The sequence below is a fragment of the Eurosta solidaginis genome, chromosome 1 (genome assembly GCF_040869045.1).
Source record: "Eurosta solidaginis isolate ZX-2024a chromosome 1, ASM4086904v1, whole genome shotgun sequence".
Lineage (NCBI taxonomy): Eukaryota > Metazoa > Arthropoda > Insecta > Diptera > Tephritidae > Eurosta > Eurosta solidaginis.
The window spans coordinates 212,907,617-212,934,518 of record NC_090319.1 but is presented as its reverse complement, the minus strand read 5'-3'; the positions used below and the strand labels follow the sequence as shown (position 1 = coordinate 212,934,518).

At 42.0% G+C, this 26,902-nt stretch overlaps 1 long non-coding RNA gene across 1 annotated transcript; it reads right to left on the bottom strand.

Annotated features, from left to right (window-relative positions):
• Window positions 1-183: 183 nt before the first annotated feature.
• On the bottom strand, window positions 184-21,396 carry LOC137240915 (uncharacterized). The gene is made up of 3 exons (XR_010949859.1): window positions 21,274-21,396; window positions 20,809-21,215; window positions 184-1,648 (listed from the first exon to the last, which is right to left on the bottom strand). It is a non-coding gene; the product is annotated as an uncharacterized lncRNA (long non-coding RNA).
• Window positions 21,397-26,902: the final 5,506 nt, after the last annotated feature.

Genomic DNA, 26,902 nt, shown 5'->3' with positions numbered 1-26,902 from the left:
CCTGAGCCGTATGTCCGTGCATTACCCTTCCTCGGAGTAGTAAGGGGGGTGAGCCCCGTCTTACTCAGAGGAGATGATCACCAAATATTAGGGTTGCCCAATAGGCCGGGGGGGGGGGGGGGGGGGGGGGGGGGGAAGTTCCATCGGCAGAACCGACCTTGTAACTTTACCCCCCGTCGACCCAAAGAGAGCCCCTACAATGTATTTATGTTGGCTCGGGCAGTCTGCCAGGGTAGTGGGGAAATCCGCCCCGCCACTGGCGTTGGGACGGGTTTCCTTCCTACCCGAGAAGGCTGCTCGTGCATTACCTTTCCGATGAGTAATAAGGGGTGTAAATCCCGTCTTACTCACCGGAAATGTGGGTAAACCTGCGGGGCGTCCGATAAGCAGGGGGGGCGTACCATCGGTGGAACCGACCTTGTAACGCACCCTCCTAACCCAAAGGGCACCCCTTGTCGACCGCCAACGGCAGCCGACACGCACTTCACTTACCTACGGCGAAGTGTGCCTGGTGTGTTCCGGCCAATCACTTTATTCATATGTAAATATGAACATGTTGGGAATTACGCTCGTATTGTCGCGCACGGCGCGCCACGAGTGAAAATTCCCAAGCATTGTGCGTTGACCATCGCTGGCTTGCCTTGTGCTTGCGCGATGGTTGTTGGGCCGGTATGTATGTATATATGTATGTCGGTACATACACTACTAGGGGTGGGCAGCAAATGGAAAATATAGTGTTAGGGGTGGGCGCTAAAAATATAAAATATAAAAAAAAGATATTGTGGCGTAGCATTTGCTACGTTACAGTCTCCCTCCTACTTCGGCGGACGAAAGGTTGTGGTATTCTAGAGTTTTGGCCCAGAGGCCTGCACTACCATGGGCAGGGCCCAGGTAAATTTTACCATCGATTGAATCCGATGGCTCGGCCGACATGTGTGTACATGTGTTCTCTTATGTTTTCTTTATTTATTTTATTTATTTTTTTTTTCTTCTTCATAATATGTACATTTCATTTCCATTTCCTTTTTAAATTCATATTTCATAAAATTTACATTTCAAAAATTACATTTCATTCAAAAAAAAAAAATAATTCCTTAATAATATGTACATTTCATTTCCTTTAAACGTATATATACATTTCAAAAATTTTAACATTTTATATACAGCAAAATATTGAACTAGGGTGTCTCCTATTTTTCTTCAACGTTGGCGAACCGTACCACCTTGGACTGTCCTTGTATCTTCACTCTGGCGTGATTTTCATCTATCCTTTGTGCTGTGACCCAATGGTTTCGCTTCCATTTAAACCTCCATCTCTGTGGGTTGCCTTTCGGTCGTTCTAGTATTAGCCCGGCGAACGTGTCTTGATCGGGTTTTGACGTCGTGCCATCGGGTGGATCTCGAATTCGTTCGTCTTGTGTCGTCTCGTGACTGGTTGTTTCGTTGCACACAATGGCATTTAGATGGCCGACTACTAATGGTGGGCCCCAAAAGATTTTTACGTCCAGTATGCGTGGCTTGTTTGGTGGCCACGGTACTGCCTCAAATGGAGGTTTCCATGGCCCTACGGGCACTGGCTCATCCGGTGGGTTGTGTCTTTGTTTAGTGTTCCGTGATGCGTGTGTCATGGTTCCTGCTGTTGGAGAACCTGAGGAGAGATAAAAATACATTTTTCGAGTGTTAACTTTTGGTATTGCTGGACTACATGTTGGTTAGTGACTACTGGGGAATGGTTTTAAGTCTTGTAGGTGGGCATGAGTTTGTCGTTCATTGCCTTGCTCTGTTCGCATAAGCTTGACCGTATTTGTTGAGACGAACCCGGCAACAGTGTACGGGCCCGAGAATTTGGGGGCAAGTTTTTGTGCGAAGTGATCGACGGCTGACGAAAGGGGGTGGTCTCTTTTCATCACCCGGTCCCCTACTCGTGGCTTCCACGGTCGTCTGCGAAGATCATAGTATTTCTTTTGTTGTTTTGACGCTGTGGCTAGGTGTTTCGATATTTCCTTCCATAATTCGGTAACGAGTGGTTGTACCGTGGGCGGTTCTTCGGGTACCGTATCTTGTGATCGCGCTTCTCTTGGTCCAACGATGTTGCGGTTAAAGTTGATTTCGGCGGCGGATGTGTGCGTTGATTCGTGTTGCGCAGTATTTAGGGCGAAGGCGATTTTCTGGTAGTTGCTGGTCCCAGTTCCGATGGTCTTGTTTTGTACGCTGTGCTATCATCGTTTTGACCACGCGATTAACGCGATCGGTGGGGTTTTCGTGCGGGGCGTATGCTGCGGTGAATCGATGAGTGATGTTATGATCCTTCAGGAACGTCGTCAAGGTGTTTGCGACGAACTGCTTACCGTTATCGCTGAGGAAGATGGCTGGGCATCCGAAGTGATAGATTATCCTTTCTCTGAGTGCTTTAATGACGGTAGCGGTGGTGGCGCTGCGTACGGGGACCAGCTCGACCCACTTAGAAAATTTGTCGACCAGGACTAGTAAGCATGTGTTTCCCTGCCGTGACCGCGGGAGTGGCCCTACAAAGTCGGCTGTGACAATCTCCCATGGTCGTGAGCATTGCATTGTGGCCATCAGTCCGGCGGGGCGTTTTTGTTCTACCTTATACGCTGCGCAGGAGAGGCACCTGCGCACGTAGTTGGCTACGTCTCGGTACATCCCTGGCCAGTAGTAATTTTGTTGTGCTCGTTTCAAGGTTTTCTTAATACCCAGGTGTCCTGCGGTGGCGGCGTCGTGGACTTCTTGCAAGATACCGGTCTTCTGGTTGGTCGGAATGCAAAGCTTCCACTGTGGCGCTCGGCTGAGGGGATTTTTCGGTGCTACATGTCGGAACAGCCGGTCGTTAATCACTTGGAAGTCGGGATTCTGCTTCGGATTTTTGCGTACCTGCAGTATCCTCTTGTCGTACCAGTCGTTGTTGTTCGTACTGATGGTGAATAGTGTGCTTACCCCTGGGTTTGTGTCTGATAACGGGCATCTGGAAAGAGCGTCGGCTACCACGTTGAGGGTGCCCTTCCGATATTCTATAGTGAAGTTAAATTGTTGCAGCTCCAGGGCCCACCTGGCCAGTCGTCCTGATGGGTTCTGCAACTTGTGGAGCCATTTTAGCGAATGGTGGTCGGTGACTACGGTAAATTGGTATCCTTCTAAATATGGCCTCATCTTGCGTATTCCCCATAGTACAGCCAAGCATTCTTGTTCGGTAGCGGAATACCGTTTTTCTAATTCCGTGAGACTCCGGCTGGCATACGCTACTACCCTCTCCTGGTCGGTATGGCGTTGGAAAAGCACAATGCCTAGCCCTTCGCCACTTGCGTCGGTCTGTAGCACAAACGGCCTAGCGAAGTCAGGGCAGCAAAGAATTGGCGCGCTGGTGAGTCTAGTTTTGAGGGTTTCAAATGCATCTTGTTGTGGTTGCCCCCATTCCCATTTCTGGCCCTTTTTGAGGAGGCGATTAAGCGGTGCGGCAAGTGTTGAGAAGTTTTCCACGAAGCGACGGTACCATGATGCAAGTCCAAGGAAGCGGCGTATTTCTCGTGTGGTTTGCGGTGGCGGCATATCCTTCACGGCGGCTACTTTCTTTGGGTCGGTGTGGATACCTTCGCGGCTGACGATGTGGCCTAAGTAGTTTAGCTCTCGTTGCGCAAAGCTGCATTTGTCGAAGTTAATCAGCATTTTGTGCTTCTGTAGCCTTCTGAAAACCTCACGTAGGTAGGCCCATATGTTCGGAGAAGGTGTTGCCGAGTACGATGATGTCGTCTAGGTAGGCGAATACTTTTGGTTGTAGCTCGGGGCCTAGGATGGCATCTAAGGCTCGTTGGAATGTAGCGGGGGCGGAGTGGAGGCCGAACGGCATCACTTTCCATTGGTAGAGTCCCCCTGCCGGGAACGGTAAAAGCGGTGAGTGGGCGTGATTTCTTGGCTAGTGGGATCTGCCAATAACCATTTTTTTAAGTCGATGGGTTGAGATGTATTTTGCGTCGCGAAGTTGGTCTAGTGTTGCTCCAATCTGATGTAGAGGGTAGGCGTCAGGCTCGCTGGCGGCGTTAAGCTGACGGTAGTCAATGCACATCCTCCAGGTTCCCTGTTTCTTCCTGACCAACACGATGGGCGAGCTGTATGCGCTCTTCGACGGCTCTATTCTTCCATTTGCGAGTAGTTCGTTGACCTCGGCGTTAATCACTTGCTGCATGGCCGGGTTGCGCGGGTAATATCGTTGTTTTAGCGGTTTTGTTGTGTCTGAGAGTGATGACATGTTCTGCGGCGGTACTCGGCCCTTTCAGGTGTGCGGATGTCTCTTGCTGTGTCCTCTACGAGCTCAAGGGAGTTCCCTTTTTTGTTCTTCGCTGAGATGTTCGATTTCCCTAATGCAATGCAGGGTGGCGTATGTGTCTCCTTTCGTTGCACTGGCTGGGGAAAGGGGCTTTCCATCCAGTGAGAAGGTAACGTTCCGTTTTGCCATAAAATCCATACCCAGGATGACGCTCTCGGCCAAGTAAGGAATAACAGATACCAGCGTACGGGTGGTTTGGCCGTTGTACTTGATGTTGACTGGGTAGGAGTGGGTGCTGGAGATGCACGATTGATCGGCGAGTTGCACGTTGCGACGGTTGTGTAGCGGTGAAATCTTTCGTCGCTCCAAATGACTCCTGACCTTCTCATCGATATACGTTAGGGTGGCCCCAGTGTCAATCAGGGCGCGGCCATGTTAATCCTTCGATGGATACCTGGGCGTAAAAGCGTCCGTCGTTTTGCTTCCTTCTCGCCACGGGTGATGGTGTTGCGGATGTTTTCGGTTCATCTTGGTTCATTCCGTGGCAAGCGCAATCCCTGGAGAGCGTTCCGTCTCGGCCGCACCTGGAGCAAAAAAGTCATCTCTTGTTGGTGCACTGGAAGCGGCGGTGGCCGCGTTTCTTGCATCGCCAGCAGGTGTTCCTTGCGTCGTACCGGTTAGTGAGGGTGGACAGTGAGTGCGTTAGTTGGTCATCCCGCTCTTCCAGCTCCTCGATTATTACTGTGCTCAAGCTATGCGCTACCAGTCGGTTCTGTTTGGATTCCTCGCTTCGCAGCAATTCGTACTCGTCGGTGAGCTCCATGAGCTGTTCTATTGTTTGGAATTCGCTCCGCTTCACAAAAAGTCGATATTCCACCCGTAGGCCGTCGTATATGCGTTCTAGGTGATCTTCCCTGCATAAGGTCGGGTGTTGGCGAATCATCGTCTGGAGGGCGAGGATATAGTCTTTGGCCTTCTCTCTGCCCGTCTGTTTTCGCTGGCGGATAGCGTGTTCTAGCTGGCTAATGTGTCGCTTTGGCAAAAAGAATTTTCCGGCTTCAGAGCGGAAGTCAGCCCATGTTTGTAGTTGTTGTTTTCGCACGCGGGACCATTGAAGGGCTTTGTCACGCAGGATCTCTGGAAGGGTTGGGAGGAGCTGATCTGGCTGAATCAAATAGCATTCTGCCAGTTCCTCAATCCTTTCCAGGAAGTCGTATAATGCGTCGCCCCCAGCGTAATGTACATCCCAGCGGCGGACTGTATTCATGACCTCCGTGTTACTTATGCCGCCCTGCTCGCGCTGGGGGGATGTTGGTTTGACTTTGATGGCCGGCGTGATGTTGTGGGTAGATGTGGCTGGCCTGGCCTCTTCGGCGGGGATCTCCATCTCTACCTCTCTCAGAAGATTTTCCGTCGACTTACGCTTGCGTTGGTCTCGGACGTATGCGCTGAGTGTGTTGCGCAATTCGGCGACGGTCTGTCCTTCGGTGTAGATTCGGTAGCGTTTGCATTCTTCGATTAGCCTCTCCTTTTTCAGCAAGTAAATCCAGCCTAGAGAGTCGACGTTGAGCGTGGTGGTGGTGGTTTCCCTTATCTTTGTGTTAATTGTTGGTTGTGTGTTCGGTGAACCCGTTCCTACAGTGTTGGTGCTCTCGTTGGTTTTGGCACAGTCGCCTGAGGAGACGGGTCCCTGCTCGGGCGCCATTTATGAGGTGGGTTTGGTCAAAGGCTGAGATATGCTCAAGTCAATCCGGAGTCGGATGGAGGTCCCACTTCCCCCACCAATATAAATATACAGTAAATTAGTGTTCTGATTTCAAACACACACACGCGGCTCTCAGGCTAGAATATCCATAACCTTGAATCCAGTAGAGAGAGAGAGAGAGAGAGAGATATGTTCCCTCGGTAGTGTCGCTGAGAATATTGCGATCCAAGGACGGCGGTTCTCCGCAGGGAGAGATAGAGTACTAGCTAACGGTGCTCAGATGGTGATGACGGTGGCTCTCGCCAAGGGGTGATAACGGCGTTGTAATCACGGCAGTAGTTATGATCACGCCCGAAGAGAGATTATTGGATGAAGGCATTTAATGACGGTATAACAACGGTGGTGGCTAGACTCCGTGATGGGATGTCCAAGGATCGGGATGGCGATGATGGTTGTACCTAAGGCGAAGTGTCGATTAGTGAGAGTTTACTGACTAATTGGACTAACTACAATATATTGGCTCGGGTATTCGGCAAGGGTAGTAGGGGAGTTTGTCTCGCAGCGGGCGTTGGGACTTGTTCCCCTCTTACCTGAGCCGTATATCCGTGCTCACCCCCCCCCCCCCCCCCTATTACTCAGAGGAGGTAATGACAAAATGTTAGGGCTACCAATTGGGGGGGGGGGAGTACCATCGGCAGAACCGACCTTGTAACTTTACCCCCGTCGACCCAAAGGCAGTCCCTAGAATGTATGTATTTATATTGGCTCGGGCAGTCTGCCAGGATAGAGGGGCATCCGTCCCGCAACAGGCGAGCGGACTACCCATGCATTACCTTTCCTGTGAGTAATAAGGGGTGTAAAACCCGTCTTACTCACAGGAAATGGAGGTAAACCGGCAGGGCGTCCGATAGGTAGGGGGCGTAGAAGAAAACTGCACGGTTGAGCACATCCAGTACCTACGTTTATACAAGGTGCAACACCACGCACCATGGGGATGTAGCCGCCGATCACGTTGTTGTAAGAGCTTACTTTAAATATGTTATTCATAAACACTGATTCTAATATTTTGTTCTGGTTTTCCCTTTAGAGTCAACCGGTTATGTAAGCGATGTCAGCTATGCCTGTAACATAAGCGCCTTCAAATGTAATAGGTACCGCGGACGCGGTCGTGGGAGTAGTTCACTACGTGGAGATTAGACTACTCAACGACTTTCAATATCGGAGGGTTTTCCAGCACCATAACAACAAAAACAATATGTGCAGGTACCCGAATAAATTGTACAACAAACGTTAACACCACATCAGCAGCCAGCAATAAAAACAACAATCGCAACAAGTTGAAACTTCTAATCAATTAATAACTGGTGAACCACCAAAATATCCGCAATATGCGCATCCATCTACAGCAAAATATGTCGCCTACTTTGCATCACGAAATCCAATGCTTCATCCAGCGTCAGCTGCATAACATGCCACTGGTACACCGTTATATGTTTCACATATGCAACATATGTATGCGAATGCACATCAGGTGTGCAATTATGAGCGGTCCATTTGTTTATTCGCCCGAATATCAATATATACCATGTGAAAATGGCCAACGCCATTCTGATTCTAATACTGATACTGATGAAGGCGAAATATTGGCAAAATTAAAAACTCAAACAGACTACGAAAAATGTTGATAATAGTGTTAATTCTAGTACGGATAGTGAAGAAGATAAGCCAAGAAAAAAGCTAAACTTTATAAAAACTTAACGGGAGATGACGATGTTTCTAATTCTAATACTAAAGAAGATGAACCTTTAATAAATATGAAGCTGAAAACAGAGTTATCAAAAAATGACGATGATGATAATGATGTTGATGCCAAGTCCAATGTTGAGAGTAATAAAAATTATGAAACAGAATCTGAAAATGGTATGAGTATGGATTATTAACCTGAAGCAAAACTGTCATATCCGGTACGACGAGAATTAGATGTTAAGAAAAGAGCCTACATAAAGAGTGCTCAGTATATTTATGGAAAATTTATCATGAGACAATGCCCAATGTATGAATTTCAATTAAATTTGCACATTTATTGGAAAAAGCATCTAAACATTATGCATCGTCTAGAGAAACCAGAACATTTAAAATATAAATATAACCGACGTGGTGCAAAATGTTAATTATGTGATTTTAAAACAGCTACACCAAGCTATTTATAATGACTAGTATGGAATGAATCCGGATATGGAAGAAAACGGAAATGAAATGAATCACAATGCCTCTTTGGATTCTGGTGATACTTCTGACATGCTGCCTAATTTCGCTCCATCTGATCTTACTATACATACCAACCTAATATGACTCTGCAAACTGATGATGAGCAACACCACCAGCGCAGGAAAAGTAAGTACTTCAAAACAAGGTTTCGGAAAGGGTACGACTATGAATAGACGTTAATGTATTTATATGGTTTATAAATATAAAAATACACATATGTAAAAATTACTAGAATAATAAAAAAAAAAAAAATAAATGTAAGGCGCGATAACCTCCGAAGAGATCTCAGGCCGAGCTTCTCTTCCAATTTGCGTCGTGCTCCTCTTGATTTTCCCTACAAATTGGCCGGACGGGACCTACATGTTTTATGCCGACTCCGAACGGCATCTGCAAGGCAGATGAGTTTTCACTAAGAGCGTTTCATGGCAGAAATACACCCGGAGCGCTTGCCAAACACTGCCGAAGGGCGATCCCGCTTAGAAAAAATTTCTTCTAATTGAAAAACCTTATTTCTAAAATTTTGATGTTGCTTTGCCCGGAGTGCGAACCCAGGGCATACGGTGTGATAGGCGGAGCACGCTACCATCACACCACGGTGGCCGCCAGAATAATAGGACATGATTTTAACTGTAAAAACCATTTTAAACATGCATTATTTATTAATTAAATATTATTTAAACAAAAAGGACGCGTTTCATTCATATAAAAAGCAAATTTACAGAATGTAACTGGTACGGGTAATCGGCATTCCAGTTACCCTTATTTGTTGTTGCATATATTTTGTTAGTGATAACGAAAACATACCTAACTTCAAAATGTAAATAACATCGAGCGAGAAGGAAAGTCGAAAACACAATAGGTAAGAGCGAGAAAGCGAGTCACACGTACACTATTTTGAGAGAGCGAGTGCGTTACTTTTTTCACGACATCAATGTAAAAGTGATTAAACTGCCCATTACTCATACTTAGCATATACTTGACTTGACTTGAGAACTGTTACTTACAGTTCTGTTAAATGAACATTGCATGTTACTGATTACTCAAAACATAGCAACACTTAACGTGACTTAGAGGTCTGTTGAATTTTGATTTTCTATAAAAGTTCTAAGTGACGTTTACATTTTCAGATGCCATTTGTTTGTTTCCATTTCATTTTGACATTTTGTCATATAAATTAACATTTTTACACTCATAAATTAATTGTAGTAGTCAAAATTAACTTTGCTTAAAAAACTCCATTTTTGTAGCAAATATTTCATAACAAGTGGCTAAGTTGCCAAATTTACGCCAAGCCAAGTCTATTCTAAGTATCAGTAATGGGCTCTTAAGACGATAATTGGTGACCAAGTTATCGGTGACGATTAAGTAATCGATTAGGTAACGAGTACCTGTCTTGTAGGGTAGAAGCTCAACTGAATACATTGAAGGTACGCGCACATTACGCGGCGATGTAGCGGCAGCGGCGCTTCACAGTACGACATATTTTGGTAATTCACAGTAAGCGGCAATCCAGCGTCAAATTGCGGTAAAAGCTTGTGTTTAGTTTTGTTTGCAAAATGAACGACATAGAGTTTAAAGCTGCAATAGTTTCATTTTTATGAGAAGAGGAAAGGAGAAGAAAAGGGTCGCAGCTATGGCTCGATATAATAGCAATAGGTGATGACATTCCGCCCCGTAATTATCCCCATTGTCGAAGACATGATCCAATTTTGGGACTAAGTCCGTCCCCCTCTGTCTGGCGAAACCGGGCCAGTGTAACTCAGCTGTGCTTGCCGACCAACACCCCGCATAATCAGTTTAGTTTACTTAAAACTGTCCTCCCACACGCACCGTGCTCGTTCGACCGTACCCGCTAATCGGATTTTTCTCCCGCCCGCCATCGCGCAATTAATTAATTTTTTTTTCATACATATTTATTTCGTAAATTAATTAACTTAAACAAGGGAAATAAAAGAATATTATATATATATTTCATTAAACATTCGTGCGCTCTTTTTTTCTTTGCATACAGTGCTAGTGCAAATTTATGCACCCATCAACACCCACATTTAGCAGCAGGGATCACCACTGAGTTGATGTCTCTTGGTTCTCTCAGTTGGCGCCAGAAAACTCAATTCAAATTAGTAAAATACGATATTAAATTCTTTTTTATATTTATATATGTATATCCATTGTACATTGTTTTACTTTAATATATTTTCAACTTATATATATCGTTTTTAACTAGAAGTCTTTCAATTTCATGTTTAATGGATTGAATTTCGCACAAAAGTGGCGATTGTACTAGAATCGATAACTTCTGTATCAGCAGCCATAACAATAATATCGGAAAGACCACGAGCATTTGGTGTCTTCATTAGCTCATTGCCCAATTGTATACAATCAAGCACCAGTTGCAACAAATTCTGCTCCACTCCCTTTGGATATTTCCCAAATAGTAATTTTCCTCATGCTCAAATACATTTTACCGCACGGGGTAAGGCAGCGAAGTAATTCACGCCTTGCGGCAGCAGCTCTGCGCGACATTTCCCTATGCGGCTTTTTGTCTTGTTGATAAAATTTAACGCTGTGCCGGGTCGCACAGTGCTCTTAACGCTAGATGTGAATTGCCAAATAATCATACATGCAAAGAATATTTTGGAGTGAAGTGCAGAGCTGCGTAGTGCAGCCAATATTGCCTTACCTTAAATGATGTCCACTAAAGCCAAAATAGGGTATGCGATAATTTTAGAAGAATTGAAGCAAAACTTAAATAGTAAAAAAATGACAATTTCAATGAACTGCATGAAACTCATGAGAAGTTAAAAGTTGATTTGAAAATATGTTTCCGATTTCTATATGTTGTAGCATTATGCATGGTGCCCCCTTATGTCAATACGTTTGTACCATTATGCAGCATGCTCAACTAAGCCAATGCATTTTCTATGCAGACCACACATATTGTATTCACATTACAATATCGACCTAAATACCTTACGTTTACCCCAACGCAGCGGGAGTTCAACATCACATACTAATGCCGACAGCAAGACCTATATCCGGTTATATTTCTACTGGCGCATTTACCAATTCGTTAATAGCATGACCGAGTGTCAATGAAAATTTATCAATGAGCCTGCCAAAATATTTCTACAGTTACAATTTCTAAAAATAGGTCGAACTAATATGCTGACTCAGAATGTAAATGTTAAGAATGTAGTGTATTAGTGTTTAGTGTAATTACGTATGTTTAAAATACATAATTTTGTATAAAAGGGAAGACAATTCTAAAATAATGACAATACCTTTTTAACGCTACACTTCGGCGTTCCTCATTATTTATTTAGATATTATATGGCGATCCTGCCTGCTTGGTCAAGAAATGGCAAAACTGCTAAGGACCTTGCTGGAGGAAGATCCTGCCAGTTCGAACTTTAAGCATAAAATTTGCTGAACAAGCGAAAACTGCTTAAACGATCTAGCTGAACAGAGATCCTGCCTGTTTAGATTTAAAAAACAGTAAAAGTATTATTTGAAAAGCAAATCGTTAAAAAGGATCCAACTGAAAGGAGATCCCACAAGTTTTAAAAGTTAAAAACGTTATCCAGCCACAAAGCAAAGGAAATAAATTCCGTCAACGGAATCAACTGATTACCATACACGAGCACATCAAAGAGGACGAAACCAACAGTGCATATGAAGTAAATAAATCACATTGCATCCAATTGGGCCATTGATTTCAACAACAAATGACTGGCAAATGCATAAAATCAGAGTGGAATAGGACGCAAAAGGCAATTAACAACAGGTAGCATAAGAGCTGGAAAAAATTGGACTAGCAGCACTAAAATACACATTAGACTGGCGGCAAGTTGGAGAAAATTTTTTAAGTATACTTTAAATTTTAGAATCAATTGAGCGGCCTTATGGACGCTAAACCATTAGCAAAAACAAACTTTAAAATGTATTGAAAAAAAGAGATAATTAAAAATTAAAACTCAAAATGTCAGGAATTTTTATTTAAATTAGAATGTTATATAATTTTAGTAAAATGAAAATACTAAATATTAAAATTATAAAAAAAAATTTTAAAAAAAGTAAAGAAATACAAAGAAAATTAAAATTTAATTTAATGTTAAAATCTAAAGGATTTTTTTTAAGAAAAAAGGGATATTAGGTTAGGTTAGTGTGGCTGCCTCCGCTGTCCGAGCGGAGACTCACGTAGGCCATTGTAGCCCGTTGTGCTACCACGCGGGGGGCCCCTATTTCCTATTACCCTACTTTCGAAGAAGAGGAGAGTTTAGACCCCAGTGAGGCTAAACCAGCGCGTTTGCCTAATGAAACGCAAGATATCGTTTGGGTTTATAGATTCAAGCTCCGCAAGGCACCCAAAAGAGTGTCTGTGGAGGCATTGGTACCTGGTTTTTGACAGTGCGGGACAGTGGCACAGATAGTGCTCAACGCTTTCTATCTCCTCCTCGTCCCTATAGCTGCGGCAGAAGTCATTTGTCTGCAGGCCCATATAGGAACCGTGAGTGCCCATGAGACAGTGACCTGTAAGAAGGCCCACTAGTGGGCTTCTAGAGATACGGTTTAACAAAATCACCGATCGCGATCTCTTTTCATCCAGCTTAGGCCAGATTTGCTTGGATATACTACATGTAGGTTCCCTCGCCCATCTGGCGTTTGCCTGATCCGTGAAAAGAGATCGCAGGTGGTATTTGCAAGTGTTTAGAGGAGCTGGCCCAATCAGCGGAGATTGTTGTTTGCAAGTTGGTGCCTTCCCTAGCTAGCTCATCCGCAGCGCAGTTTCCTGAGATATCACAGTGGCCAGGAACCCATATTATGCCTAGGTTGCAATTTTTAGCTAGTTTGTTGAGGGTTTCTCTGCATTTCAATGCCACTAGTGACGAGGTGTTACTGCATTGCAGGGATTTTATGGCAGCGTGGCTTTCAGAGAAAAATGAAATAGAATTGGTTACCTGCAGGTTAGCAAGATAGCGGGCTGCTTCCCAGATAGCTATGAGTTCAGCCTGAAAAACACTGCAGTGATCAGGTAGGCGAAAGCTCTCGCTTAGATTGAGCTTCTCTGAGAATATCCCGCTGCCGACTCTGTTGTTTAGTTTAGAGCCATCTGTAAAAACGGAGATTTCGTGTGATCCCGACTCCACGCCGTTTGCCCACTCGTTTCTCTCTGGGATTCTTGTGGAAAATTTGTTGTCCCAGCAAGGGGGCGATGTTGTATGGTCCAATTTCAAGAAGGTTTCAGGGACTTGCTTCAGGATCCGGGTGTGACCAAACCTGCAATCCCTCCATGGCTCGATAGCGTTGAGCCTCGCCGCGTTGCAGGAGGCACAGTATCTACCATATAGATCAGTTGGGAGAAGGAATAATATGGTTTCAAGAGCTTTGGTGGGAGTGGAGGGAAGGGCACCGCTGGTGAGCATTGCCGCCATCCTCTGCACTCTCGTTACTTTACTCCTGTTAAATTCGATATCGAGTGCCGCCCACTATACGGTGACGGCGTAGAAGAGTATGGGTCTCACCACTGCCGTATAGATCCAATGGACTATGTGTGGCTGGAGACCCCACCTTTTTCCGATTGCCGACTTACAAGCGTAGAAAGCCATTGTGGCTTTCCTGGATCATTCCTCCACATTTCGCTTCCAGTCAAGCTTCCTGTCTAGAATAACTCCGAGATATTTAACCTCGGTAGAGAGTTTGATTTCCTTCCTGTTTAGGGATGGGAGGGTAAATTCCGGTATACTGCGTTTGCGGGTAAAAAGGACCATCTCAGTTTTTTCACTGCTGATGCTGAGTCCACATTCCATAGACCATGTGTTTGTTAGATTAAGAGCATTTTGCAGGAGTTCGCCAAGCACCGGAAGGTGTTTGCCGGTAACTGTCAAGGCTATTTTGTCGGCATATGCAGTGACTTGGCATCCGGTGGGCTGTAGTATAGATAACAGAGCGTTTACCGTCAGGTTGCATAGTAGAGGAGAAAGAACGCCCCCCTGGGGGGTTCCTCTGTTGGTATACCTTATTAACGATGAGCTGCCCAGCTCAGAGATAATGATTCTCTTGTTTAGAAGGAGCTCGACGAATTACACAAGAGGCTCTTCCACCCCTAAAGAACGTAGAGATTTTGTGACCGCTGCTGGGAGAACGTTGCTGAAGGCTCCTTCTTTGTCGAGAAAGATACCCAGCGTAAATTCTTTAAACGCAAGACCCTTCCCTATCTTAGTAGTGATAGCATGTAGAGCTGTCTCTACGGATTTGCCATTAGAGTAGGCGTGTTGGTTGTTGGAGATTAGTGCATTATTTGCCGATCGTCTTATGTAGGCGTCCAGCAATCGTTCTAGAACTTTTACGAGGAAGGAGGTCAGACTTATTGGTCTGAAATCCTTTGGACTGTTACCCGATATCCTGCCTCCTTTGGGTATGAAGACTACCTTTGCCTTGGTCCATTCCGTGGGGATATAGACCAGGTTGAGGCAAGCCTTGTAGAGTTTAGCTAGCAGCGGGCTTATAAGATCGCTTGCAGCTTGCAATTCAGCGGGAAATATTCCATCCGTTCCTGGAGATTTGAAGGGTTTAAAGGACTTGATTGCCCAGATAACTCCTTTTTCACTTACAATGTGGTCCAGGGGTTGAAGTGGCCCTGGGATAGATTGTGTGTTTAAGATGTATGGTTGATATCTGCAGCCCGGAAAGTGAGTGCTGATTAGGGTTTCGAGAATTTCCGGACTAGAAGTGGCCCATTCTCCGCTCGTTGTGCGAATGCAGCGTGGAGGTATGGGGTTTTTGGGGAGGACCTTTCGTAGGCGATTGGCCTCTGAGACTTCTTCGATGTCATTAGTGAAGTTCTTCCAGGAGTCCCTTTTGGCCTTCTGGATTAACTTCTTAAAAGATTTTAAGGCGTCCCTATAATGGGACCAGATTCCCGTGCGCTTAGCCTCGTTAAAGAGTTTTCTGCTGTTTTTCCTCTGCTCGGAGATTTCTTGGTTCCACCAATAGGGTTTCTTTTTACCCCTCACCTTAATCTCCGGGCAGGCTTCTGTGAAGGCAGCGTTACAAGATTTGGTGATAAGATCTACTGTTTCTTCTAGTTTTGACGATGAGTCTAGCTCACCGAGAGAAGCAAATGTTGTGTCTAAAGGAGGCGCTTCATCAGTTGTTAGTGGTAGGTTCGGCCTACCGTGAGAAGCGTTCTTTAGGAGAGTAGAGGATAGGACTTTTTTATAAAGGTTCCAGTCCGTACGTCTCCTATTCCTGTAAGCCACCCTAGGCGGTGTACGCAAGAGCAGAGTGAAAATGATATACATATGATCAGAGTAGGAGTTTTCGTTGGAAACTCTCCAATTTTTGACAAGGTCAGAGAATGCCCCAGAAACTAGAGTAACATCTAGAACCTCCTTCCTGTTTGAGGTGATGAAAGTTGGTTTGTCTCCAGAGTAGCATATACTTAGATTGTTACTTATAATAGAATCAAAAAGAGACTCACCCCTACTGTTAATGTCGGTAGAGCCCCAAGCAGTGTGATGTGCATTGGCATCGGCCCCAATTATTATCGGGAACCCTTTACTGTGGGCCTCCCGTACCGCTTTGCAGAGCCGGTCCTGCACAGAAGTTGGGCGATCGTGCGATAGATATGCGGACATCAGCCAGATTGTTTGCCCCTGTAGCTCGAGGCTAATACAGGTAAAGTCTCGTCGCTAAAAAGAGATAGTAAAACGACCCAAATCTCCTGGACTAGAACGACGTCCTCATACGTAGTGCTGAGACGTAATATTAGGGCAGCCGAGGCTGCCTTAGAATGGTGCAGGTTTATCTGTAGTACCTGCGCCCGTTACGGTTCGTTTGCGACATCGACGTCCATCCTCTGCTGATCCGCATCGTCGGATGCCTCCTCTACGATAGTATCGTCGAATTCGGCATCCGACGGGTCGGATTCCAGCAAAAGCTGCTCGTCCATGCCCGTAAAGAACTGGCCCGCAAACTCAGATACCGAGAGTGTATCGCTCTCGGCATCCGGAGTGCTGCGTGCCAGTTCGATATCGGCCCCATGTCTACTCAAGGTGTTGCATGGGTCCGTGAGATTCATTGTGGCGGTTGCGGATTCGCTCGAGGTGGTATCCCCGATCACCAGATCCTCCGGCGCGGTGGCTGTCCCTTCCCCAGTGCCATGGGCAGAAGATCCACTCGGGGGTTTCTGTCTGACCCCTCGCCCTGAGGTACAGGCTCACCCTCGTCCGGTGTTTCCGCCTTCGCACCATCCTGTCGAATTTTCAACGTGATGGAGTAGAAGCCGTAGCTTAATACTCCACCACATTCGTCAAGCCAAGGGAGAGAAGCCTCGTTTATGATGAAACCAACATGACGCTGCTTCGCCCTTGTCTCACCGACCCGGACTATCCTCCAATCGCTCGAAGGCAGCCCCGGATTCCACTCCGCGATGGTATCAAGGATCTCGCCAGGATCCGCTATGCCGTCTGGGACGCAGGCCCAGGCTCTGTTCGGAATTTCTTCCACACCGACCGCATCCAACCTGGCCCCAGGCCACAGCTGTCCTAGCGAAGCTATGGCGAGTTTGTAGAGCTTGCACGAGCGCTCATCGGCGCAGGAAACAAGCTTGACCCTACCCTGGTACCAGCCGGCATCACGGATAGTGGGAGCCGGCCCCGGATGCTTGGTCATGATGTCCTTAAAGATCTTGAGAAGGCCGTTAAGGACATCCTTCCAGTTATCCGGGGTCATGTTCCCATCCGGGTGACCGCGGTTCAAAACCGCCAGCGTAAAGTTGGCCTTAGCCGCCTCGGTGAAGGTTTTGGTCAGGGCAGGGGGAGTAGAGGCCGAAGGCCGGTGCCTTTTGGGATCGCTCGAGGCATTTCCCATAGACCTTTGTCTCTTAAGGGCCGGCATCTTCGGGTCAGAAGTTAGTTTGGTGGCAGAAGAGGAAGGGGTGGGGTTGTTGTTGCTGATCTGACTGTAAACCATCCAATGGGCACGGAATCGCATAACACCCTGGATTAGGGGTGGACCACCTTTTCAACTGGGCGTGGTCCAGTTCCCACCTTGAGGCCACGTTTAAAAACCATTTCCATATGCCTAAGCTATTAAGGAGCTGGGGCACAAATGAAGATGTTTCCTAAACTTAGCTAGCACTCCCCTGGAAGGGGAAACTGGTGTGCATATTACCAGCCGGCACCCTCTGGGAGGGTTCAGCCCAAGGATTTTCGCCAGCCAAAAGGGATATTAACGATATCATTGAAAATGGCACAAAAATAAATTTTTAAAATATTTTTTAAATTAAAAAAAAATTAACTATATTAAAATGAAAAAAAATTTTAATTAAATTTTTCCGTTAAGAAACAAATTTTTCTTAGACTTGTATAATGCTAACTGAATAAGCCAGTAAAATGGAATGCATAGGATAAAGAATAAAATCAAAAATTTTATTAAAAATAAAACTTTGTTCATTTCCCACAGAAGCAGGAAAATAATATTAGAGGATTCCAACATGGCTTGAGGGACAAGGATAGCACACGGCATAATGATAGCATTAGCCGGATATGAATTAGGAAAGCAAAATTCAGGAAATTCAGAAAATAGAGAAACAGAAAACAGAATAATTAAATACAAACCACCAGCCGAGGTAGAGACAAAAACGAATCCAAACATTCCTGAAATTTTGCTAGCCATTTTGATTGGTGTAATCGTATTATTAACCGTTGCATTAGCTACGATACTCAAAAATTATATGAAAATTAAATATAGGCAGCTGAAAACCGAACCAAATCGTATCTAAAATTCTTTTATCCAATTTGAGGAAGAGCAATAGACAATTAAAAATAAACCTTCATCACATAGTAAACCCCAAAAAGTAACCTTCAATATGTCTCAATTAACAGTAAAGTCAGCTTCATTAGCTCCGCCTAAATTCAATAGCAAATCAGGAATTTGCATAATTGTACAATGCACAATAGTAGTCTCTAGGGAAGTATGCAAAAAACTAAAACACTAAAAAACCAGCAAATAAGAACAACAAAAAAATGAAGAAAAAGTCACAAAGAGAACATATAAAATTATATGGAAAGCGCTAAATAAATTTGTAACGAAAAGGCATGTCGCGCTCGTTTTCATCTTATATGCTGTAAACACCAAACCCAAACACCGTGTTTGCCAGTTTTGAGTTTGAAATAGTTGTCAACAATTTCCACTGCGTGTTTGAGGTAAATTGTGTTCAAATTGTCATTCGCTTGATTGTTTATTTTGTTTTGAAATTTGAAGTTGAAAAAATTAAATAAATTACAATAAAATTAAAAATGGTTCATAAAATTCAATTTATTATGATGATTGTGTCATTATTTTTTAAAATAATAGATAGCGAAGTGACAATGAACTATTTAAAACGAAAAGTTCTTTATAATAAAATGCTATTGACTATAGCTGCATGTTTCAACGAAATTATAATACGCTCGCAAAGTGTGTGGAGTTTGGTATGTTAGCAACTTCAATATACAATTTTTAGGTTTAATAAATAAATTTCAGGAATATTCAAGTACCTTTTGGGAGGTGGACTGCCAGAAGAACGGCCCAAAGTTGTTTAAGGAAAACTTTAGAATGACACGATCCAGCTTCGACAAGTTGTGCAATAGCCTTCAAAAAATGAAGAAGAAGAAGCACACAAATTATAGGAATGCGATTAGCGTGTTGCAATTGCTTTATATGCAATGGAATCTTCCAGTAAATATAGATCGATTGCAAATTTGTTTGGAGTAGGCAAAGCTACTGTTTGCAAAATTTTAATTGAGTTTTGCAATGAAGTCTGGGCGTGCATGGCGCTGGAATATTTCAAAAGTTTCCCCCTCTCAAGGACTGGGATAGAGCAAGGAGTAGCAGACTTCAATGCAATGGGTTATCCACAATGTATTGGAGCCATAGGTAAGCAAATTAATAACAACATGGGAAACAGTCTAAACCACAATTCGTTATCTAATACAGATGGTTGTTACATAGAGATACACCCTAAAAAAGAAGCTGTCGACAACTACAATTATAAGGGTTGGTATTCCGTAGTGCTCCCAAAATACCGATTCATGTACATCCATTGTGGTAGCCCGGGAAGATGTAATGACTCGAGTATATTTGAGCGGTCGTCTCTCAAGCGGGAGCTGCAGGAATGTGCACTTCTCGATGAAATGAGCTGGTATCATGGGCGCACAAAATACCAGTGCATATTATAAGCGACTCCGCTTTCCGACTCTCGCAATATGTCATGAATCCATACCCGTACAACATCGAAAACTCGGCTGGATAGAAATTGTTTAATTATAGGTTATCCAAGTGTCGACGAGTTGTTGAAAATGCTTTCGGCCATTACAAAGCCAGGCGAATATATGAACATAATAAAAACGGAAATCGCTTTCAGTCCTAATACAAATTTCAGGTTTAGAAGAATTGGAAAAGGTATTGATAATCATATCAAAAATACAAATGTCATAATTTCTGCAGCATGCGCTTTACACAATTTTTTCATCGACGAGAAGGACCCTGTCCTAGAAAATTGGCTTGTGGATATGCAACGAGATACCAGGCGCAGCCCCCAAGGTCACAATAATTTAAATGACAAATCATAAGGAGAGGTTGTAAGGAACAGATTAATGGAGTATTTCGGTAAGTTTGCTTGTACATTTTATCCACTTGCGTGTGCTTCTTTGCTGAAACGCAAAGAGGTCCTTAAATCAATCACCTCATTAGAGAACCATTTCTGTCCTGATGATGTGGGCAAGTTGAGGTCAGCTGTGACACTCTTGTGTAAACCCTGAAAGCAACTCGACAGCTTTCTCTAGGCTTTGGCGTTAATGTTTTTTCGGTCGCTGTTTTGCTCAAAAATTTATATGTCCTTCTTAGGTAGACATAATTAAACTATGAGCCAACAGGCAGGTGAAAAACATCGACTCACCCTATTACTGCTCCCTTGCAAAAATAATGATGACCTGTGACTGAACCCAAATCGCTCTCGTTACACCGTTCGTGGTGGCACTTTATCTGTAGGGATCCTTTCGGTGTCATTCCACCCCTATTTAGCTCGCCACATATGACGCAAAAAATATTCTCAAGTAAGCTAGCACAGAATATGTATGAATGCGCCATAGGCTATAAACATACACATATACACATTCTGGGCTTACCCATGGATGTGGGACGCACCGTTGTGACGAGCTACGTAGCCATCAACGCCGACTGCTTGCTTTAGTTGAGTACATTTCGGCTTAGTAGTCCATGGAGGGTCTCGAGGGGGCTAAAGATGTTTTATTGAGCAAATTAAAGCTTCCCATGCAACAAACAATTATAGCCAGTTATGAAACATCAATGGAGACTGACAGCTGAGATCGCTACTCTAAACCAATCTATCTTGGCCTTCAACATGTATTCCCCTTCTCAAGTAGGAAGGTTCGTTGGGTTTGTTGCTCTAGTTTGGCACTCTTCCATACTAGGCAAATTCTGTGTGTTTTTTTTTGTTGTGCTTGAATATATCTGTTTTAAGTTAGTAAATGTTTTAAAAATAATTTACCTGCCAATGGCTGTTGTATATTTAAAAACAATCGTTTATGCCAAATGATTATCATAAAAAATATAGCCAGTTATATATTTGCATTGAATTTGTTTTTCCGAATACTGTATTTAAGTGAAAAGCGTTTTTAAATTAGTTCCGTTCCAAGAAGCTAACGACGCTTTGAAACAGCATCCCGATTGCGGCCACATTCTTTTTCTCAATTTCAATTAGATCAGCAGTCAATTTATTGTTTGCTGCCATAGCTGTTTTGATAGTTTCGTTCAACTCACTAATTTTTTGATTTTTCTTCATTACAGGTGTGTAGGCTTCGCTGAGACGATGGTTCGGGAGACGAAGTGGACGAACTGGCTGTAGATGCCGATGTATATATATATATATAAGTGAAAATATGTGTTTTATATAAACTGAAAAATAAAGAATTGTAAGCGCAAATAAGTAAAGATAATTGTAAAAAAGTGTTACCTCTTGCTATACATATTTGTTTACATTTTGTACTTTCACAGAATAAATTACAATATACCTATGTAGAAACTTATCATGCATAATATGCATATGGGGTATTCCATCCCATTTCAACCAATTTTGAACCCGACCCCTTTAGAATTGGCTGAAAGTTTTTCTTCTTTTTCTAGCTTACGAAAGACGTTTTTCAGAAGTTTTTCAAATTTTTTCATCCAACTTGTGCATATTTCATCTATTGTCAACAAAGCGTTGGGTTTACTTGGATTTGTTAAAAGATGGGCTAAAGAGTTCGATGATTCGTACCTCACTAAGGTTATTTACACATCGCTGGTTCGTCCAATACTCGAGTATTGCTCATGCGTTTGGTCCCCTGTTTCTCAAAAGCATATAAAGCGTCTTGAGTCAGTTCAAAAGCAATTTTTGATATTTGCATTGCGCGACCTTAATTGGGACTCAAGTCTCCACCTTCCTCCATACAGAAGTAGACTTCTTCTTATTAACTTACCCACTCTGGAAAATCGGAGAATATTACTGGGCGTATTGTTCATCCATAAGCTCATTATTGGAGAAATTGATTCTGCGGACCTTCTCAGCCGCTTGTTTTTTGCTGTTCCCCCTAGAGTATCCAGACACTACGTTCCTTTCTATTTACCCCCTTGTCGACGAAACTTTGCTAAAAATAATCCTCTTCTTATCTGGTGCGCGCACTACAATGACTTGTATAGCTGTATCAGTCTTGAATGTACTTTTGCCACTATACGCAATGCAATACTTGCCTATCTAATTTAAGAGATACAAGCTAATTTAACTTAATTTGCCGGCATTTTATTTCTTCCATAAAAAACAGGAACTATCTCGTTTAAGGATGGAGGAACCTTTATCAACATGTATCATTAAGAAGGAACAAGACAGTACTTGTTGATTGGAATGTGCTGCATTCCAACAACGTAAAAACATGCTTTTTCATGAGTCACATCGTATGCATTCCGGCAGTATAATCTTATGGGTCAGGCATCGAGCTGATTCGAATCCGGTTCATTCCAACAACACAGGTCATGTTACTTTTTTATGCCTTGTGATGGCGTATCCTCATTACACTACTCTTAGCACTGCCGGATTCCCATGACATGCTGATTGGAATCTTGTTGCATTCCAACAGGAAGATTGGAATCCACTGCATTCCGAAATCATGCTGAGCGGAATCTGATGCATTCCGCCAGTATAAGATTTCGGTATAAGATCCTATTTCTGCTCATATTTCTTATTACTATTATATTCTGAAATTAAAGAGTAATGTTCATTAATATATCTTTGTTTGTAATATAACGTTTTTGAAATCTCGATATATCTTAAATTTTATTTTTTGAGTTGTATATTTATATATCTTTTATATTATGCAGTCGACCATAGTTTGTCATCGACTTTAAATAATAAATAAATAAATAAATTTTTTTATTTTATTTTTTTTTTTAAATAAATAAGGAAAAAAATAATAAGGAAAATGAACCTAGGGCAACCCTGGAATGTGTTTGTATGACATGGGTATCAAATGGAAGGTATTCAAGAGCATTTTAAAAGGGAGTGGGCCATAGTTCTATAGGTGGACGCCATTTCGAGATATCGCCATAAAGGTGGACCACGGGTGACTCTAGAATGTGTTTGTATGATATGGGTATTAAATGAAAGATGTTAATGAGCATTTTAAAAGGGAGTGGGTCTTAGTTCTATAGGTGGACGCCTTTTCGAGATATCGCCATAAAGGTGGACCAGGGGTGACTAGAATGCGTTTGTACGATATGGGTATCAAATGAAAGGTGTTAATGATTATTTAAAACGTAGTGGGCCTTAGTTCTATAGGTGTACGCCTTTTCGAAATATCACCATAAAGGTGGACCAGGGGTGAATCTAGAATGTGTTTGTACGTGATGGGTATCAACTCAAAGGTATGAATGAGGGTTCTAAAAGGGAGTGGCCCCTAGTTTTATATATGAAAGCCTTTTCGAGATATCGACCAAAATGTGGACCAGGGTGACCCAGAACATCATCTGTTGGGTACCTCTAATTTATTTATACATGTAATACTACGAAAAGTATTCCTGCAAGATTCCAAGGGCTTTTTATTTCGCGCTGCATAACTTTTTCGTTATCTTTACTTAATATGGTAGGTGCCACACCCATTTTACAAAGTTTTTTCTAAAGTTATATTTTGCGTCAATAAACCAATCCAATTACTCTAGACGAATTAAATGAAAAAGGGCGGAGCCACGCCCATTTTAAAATTTTCTTTTATTTTTGTATTTTGTTGCATCATATCATTTCTGGAGTTGAATGTTGGCATAATTTACTTATATACTGTAAGGGTATCAAATTTGTTGTTAAAATTTGATGAAAATTTTTTTTTAAAAGTGGTCGTGTTCGCCATATGATTTTGCTAATTTTATTTAGCACACATATAGTAATAGAAGTAACGTTCCTGCCGAATTTCATCATGATATCTTCAACGACTGCCAAATAACAGCTTGCAAAACCTTTAAACTACCTTATTTTAAAAGTGGGCGGTGCCACGCCAATTTTTACAAATTTTCTATTCTGCGTCATAAGGTCAACCAACCTACCAACTTTCATCGCTTTATCCGTCTTTGGTAATGAATTATCGCACTTTTTCTGTTTTCCGAAATTTTCGATATCGAAAAAGTGGGCGTGGTTGCAGTCCGATTTCGTTCATTTTAAATAGCGATCTGAGATGAGCGCCCAGAAACCCACATACCAAATTTCATCAAGATACCTCAAAAAGTTATCGTGTTTACGGACGGACGGACGGACGGATGGACATGGCTAAATGAATTTCTTTTTTCGCCCAGATCATTTTGATATATAGAAGTCTATATCTATGTCGATTAGTATCAAATTTGTTGTTAAAATTTGATGAAAATTTTTTCATCCGTTACGGATTGCCGTTATGCGAACAAAGTTAATATAATCTGTGAGCTCTTCTCAGCTGAGTATAAAAATATGATAACAATAACTCGCATAATTTAACAAAAAAAAAAAACACCCAACAACTTCAACACAATCATTCCATTTTACTCGTCACTCGAAAGTCAGCATAAAACAAATTTAAAAAAAAAAATGAGAAAAGAAAAAACATGGTTAATATGCACACACGACAAAATGTAAACAAATAAATACAAAACAAAAAACACATAAACATACAAATTTATTTTGGCATCAAGTTACTGTTATCTTATAAATATTAAAGAATAATTTGTAAACATAAGCGGATTTTTAAGTGAGTCGAAAGGCTTAAAAGTCAGCTGTATAAAAGGAATTTCAATACATAGCACTTGATGCGAAACATTACTCATAATTATAAACATACAAACATGCAACATAGCAAAAAAAATGTAAATAACAAAGTCAGGATATTAGAAACAAATGTAAACAGAATATAATGTAAACAGACTCGTTGCTTCCCATATCAAGTAACCGCTATGCAATAAATTATAGTAGAACTCAAAAGCAATTAAAATCCTTTTCTAATTCAAGCAAAACTCAAGTGGGTCATTAAGACTCTGGAAAAGTCATATACAACTGTATCCAATTATATATGCCTTTTCTTTTTTAAGGTGGATTATGTAGCATTATCCATGGTGCCCCCTTATGTCAATACGTTTGTACCATTATGCAGCATGCTCTACTACGCCAATGCACTTTCTAAGCAGACTACACATATTGCATTCACATTACTATATCGACCTAAATACATTACGTTTACCCCAACGCAGCGGGAGTTCAACATCACATACTAATGCCGACAGCAAGACCTATATCCGGTTACATTTCTACTGGCGCATTGACCAATTCGTTAATAGCATGACCGAGTGTCAATGACAATTTGTCAATGCTCCTGCCAAAATATTTCTACAGTTACAATTTCTAAAATTAGGTCGAACTAATATGCTGACTCAGAATGTAAATGTTAAGAATGTAGTGTATTAATGTTAGTGTAATTACGTATGTGTAAAATAGATAATTTTGAAGAAAAGGGAAGACAATTCTAAAATAATGACAATCACTTTTTAACGCTACACTTCGGCATTCCTCATTATTTATTTAGAATATTATAATGTATTATGTTTCCAATCCTTTATAAAGATCATTCGTTTCTTACCATGTTATTTTACTATGTTTATTTTTTAACTTCTGAAACTCAAATAAATTTGTTACATTTCTTTTGTAGGAAAACCAGAAAATGCTAACGAATCTCGAAAACGACGAACGTTCGAATATTAAAAAACTACAACATTTACAAGAGGGAAAACTTTGTTTGGAAATCAAATTAAAAGAAGCCAATACAATACTAGAAAGAAAAATCGCAGACAAGCGGAAAAATGAAGAAAATTGTAAAATTGGGATCTAGCGAGGGAGTAGTCGATTTCATACGTCAGCGATTAAGGGACGACACTAAAAAAGTGTCATAAATATGCAATGAGGTAAACCGTATATAATTCAGTAGTTACTTTTGAGAAAATTTTATGATTTGTAAATTGGTTAGCTCTGCGATACATGCTTAGCTTCCAACACTACTGGCGATCGAACTGGATGTGAAAATAAGACAGCTGTTATTGTACGATATGAATCTATAATCCTTGACATGCCTACCAAAATAAAACCAGAAGAAAACGTTCTTATCAAAGACATTGTGATGCGAGGAGGTAAACGGCATATAATTCAATCCTTTTTTCTTGCCTGACACGCTCAACCCTAACTCCATTAACTTTTCCTTCAACATTTCGACTGTCATCGACCTAATTGTATCCGCGTCCACCTTTTCCTGCTACAAGTTTCAATATTTGTTTTTTAAAGCACTAACTTTGTACTACTCTCTATTTTCCAACTTGAAACGCTTACGTTTGTATGTTTCTTTCTTTTCAGCTAGGCATTTTTTTATTTACACTCATGCAACCGCTTAACAAGTTTGACGTTTATCTCTCTCTATCTTTTTACACCTGACTTATCAATGACATATTGCCTTCTCTCCTAACTGTAGCTCCTGCTATTAAGATTCCACTTCGTGTTCCAGCACACGAATATACACGAGCTCACATGCGACCGCCGTACATAACATACTACCTGTCTACTATTTTACCAACAATCAAAAGCAAAATCAAGTACAAAATTTTAAAATATACATATATTTTTCTCACGTTCCTGCTGCTCTGTTTCTGGCGAGCTTCTTGTTGTTTGCGTTGCTTTTCATTTGTTCTTGTTGGTATTTCTATTGTCGTAAATTTTTATTTTCATATGTTTCTTTGTTGTTGTTTGTGTTGCTTTTCTTCTTTCTCGTTGGTATTTCTGGTTTTTCAATTATTTTCTGCTTTTTATATGTTTCAGATTTTCTTTAGCATTGCTGTCTTCATTTCGTTTTACTTTCTTCTACGTTTTTAGTTTGTTTGCTTTCCATATTTCTCATGTAGATTTGCAGGGATATTTCCCTGGCATTTTCGAATAAATTTCTATATTGGTGTAGTAGAAATTGCTTATATTTAAATATTAGCAAGTGCTTTCACATCTCATTTTCAAAATCCCGTAATGGTATTAACACCTCGTATCACATTGGTGTTTCTGT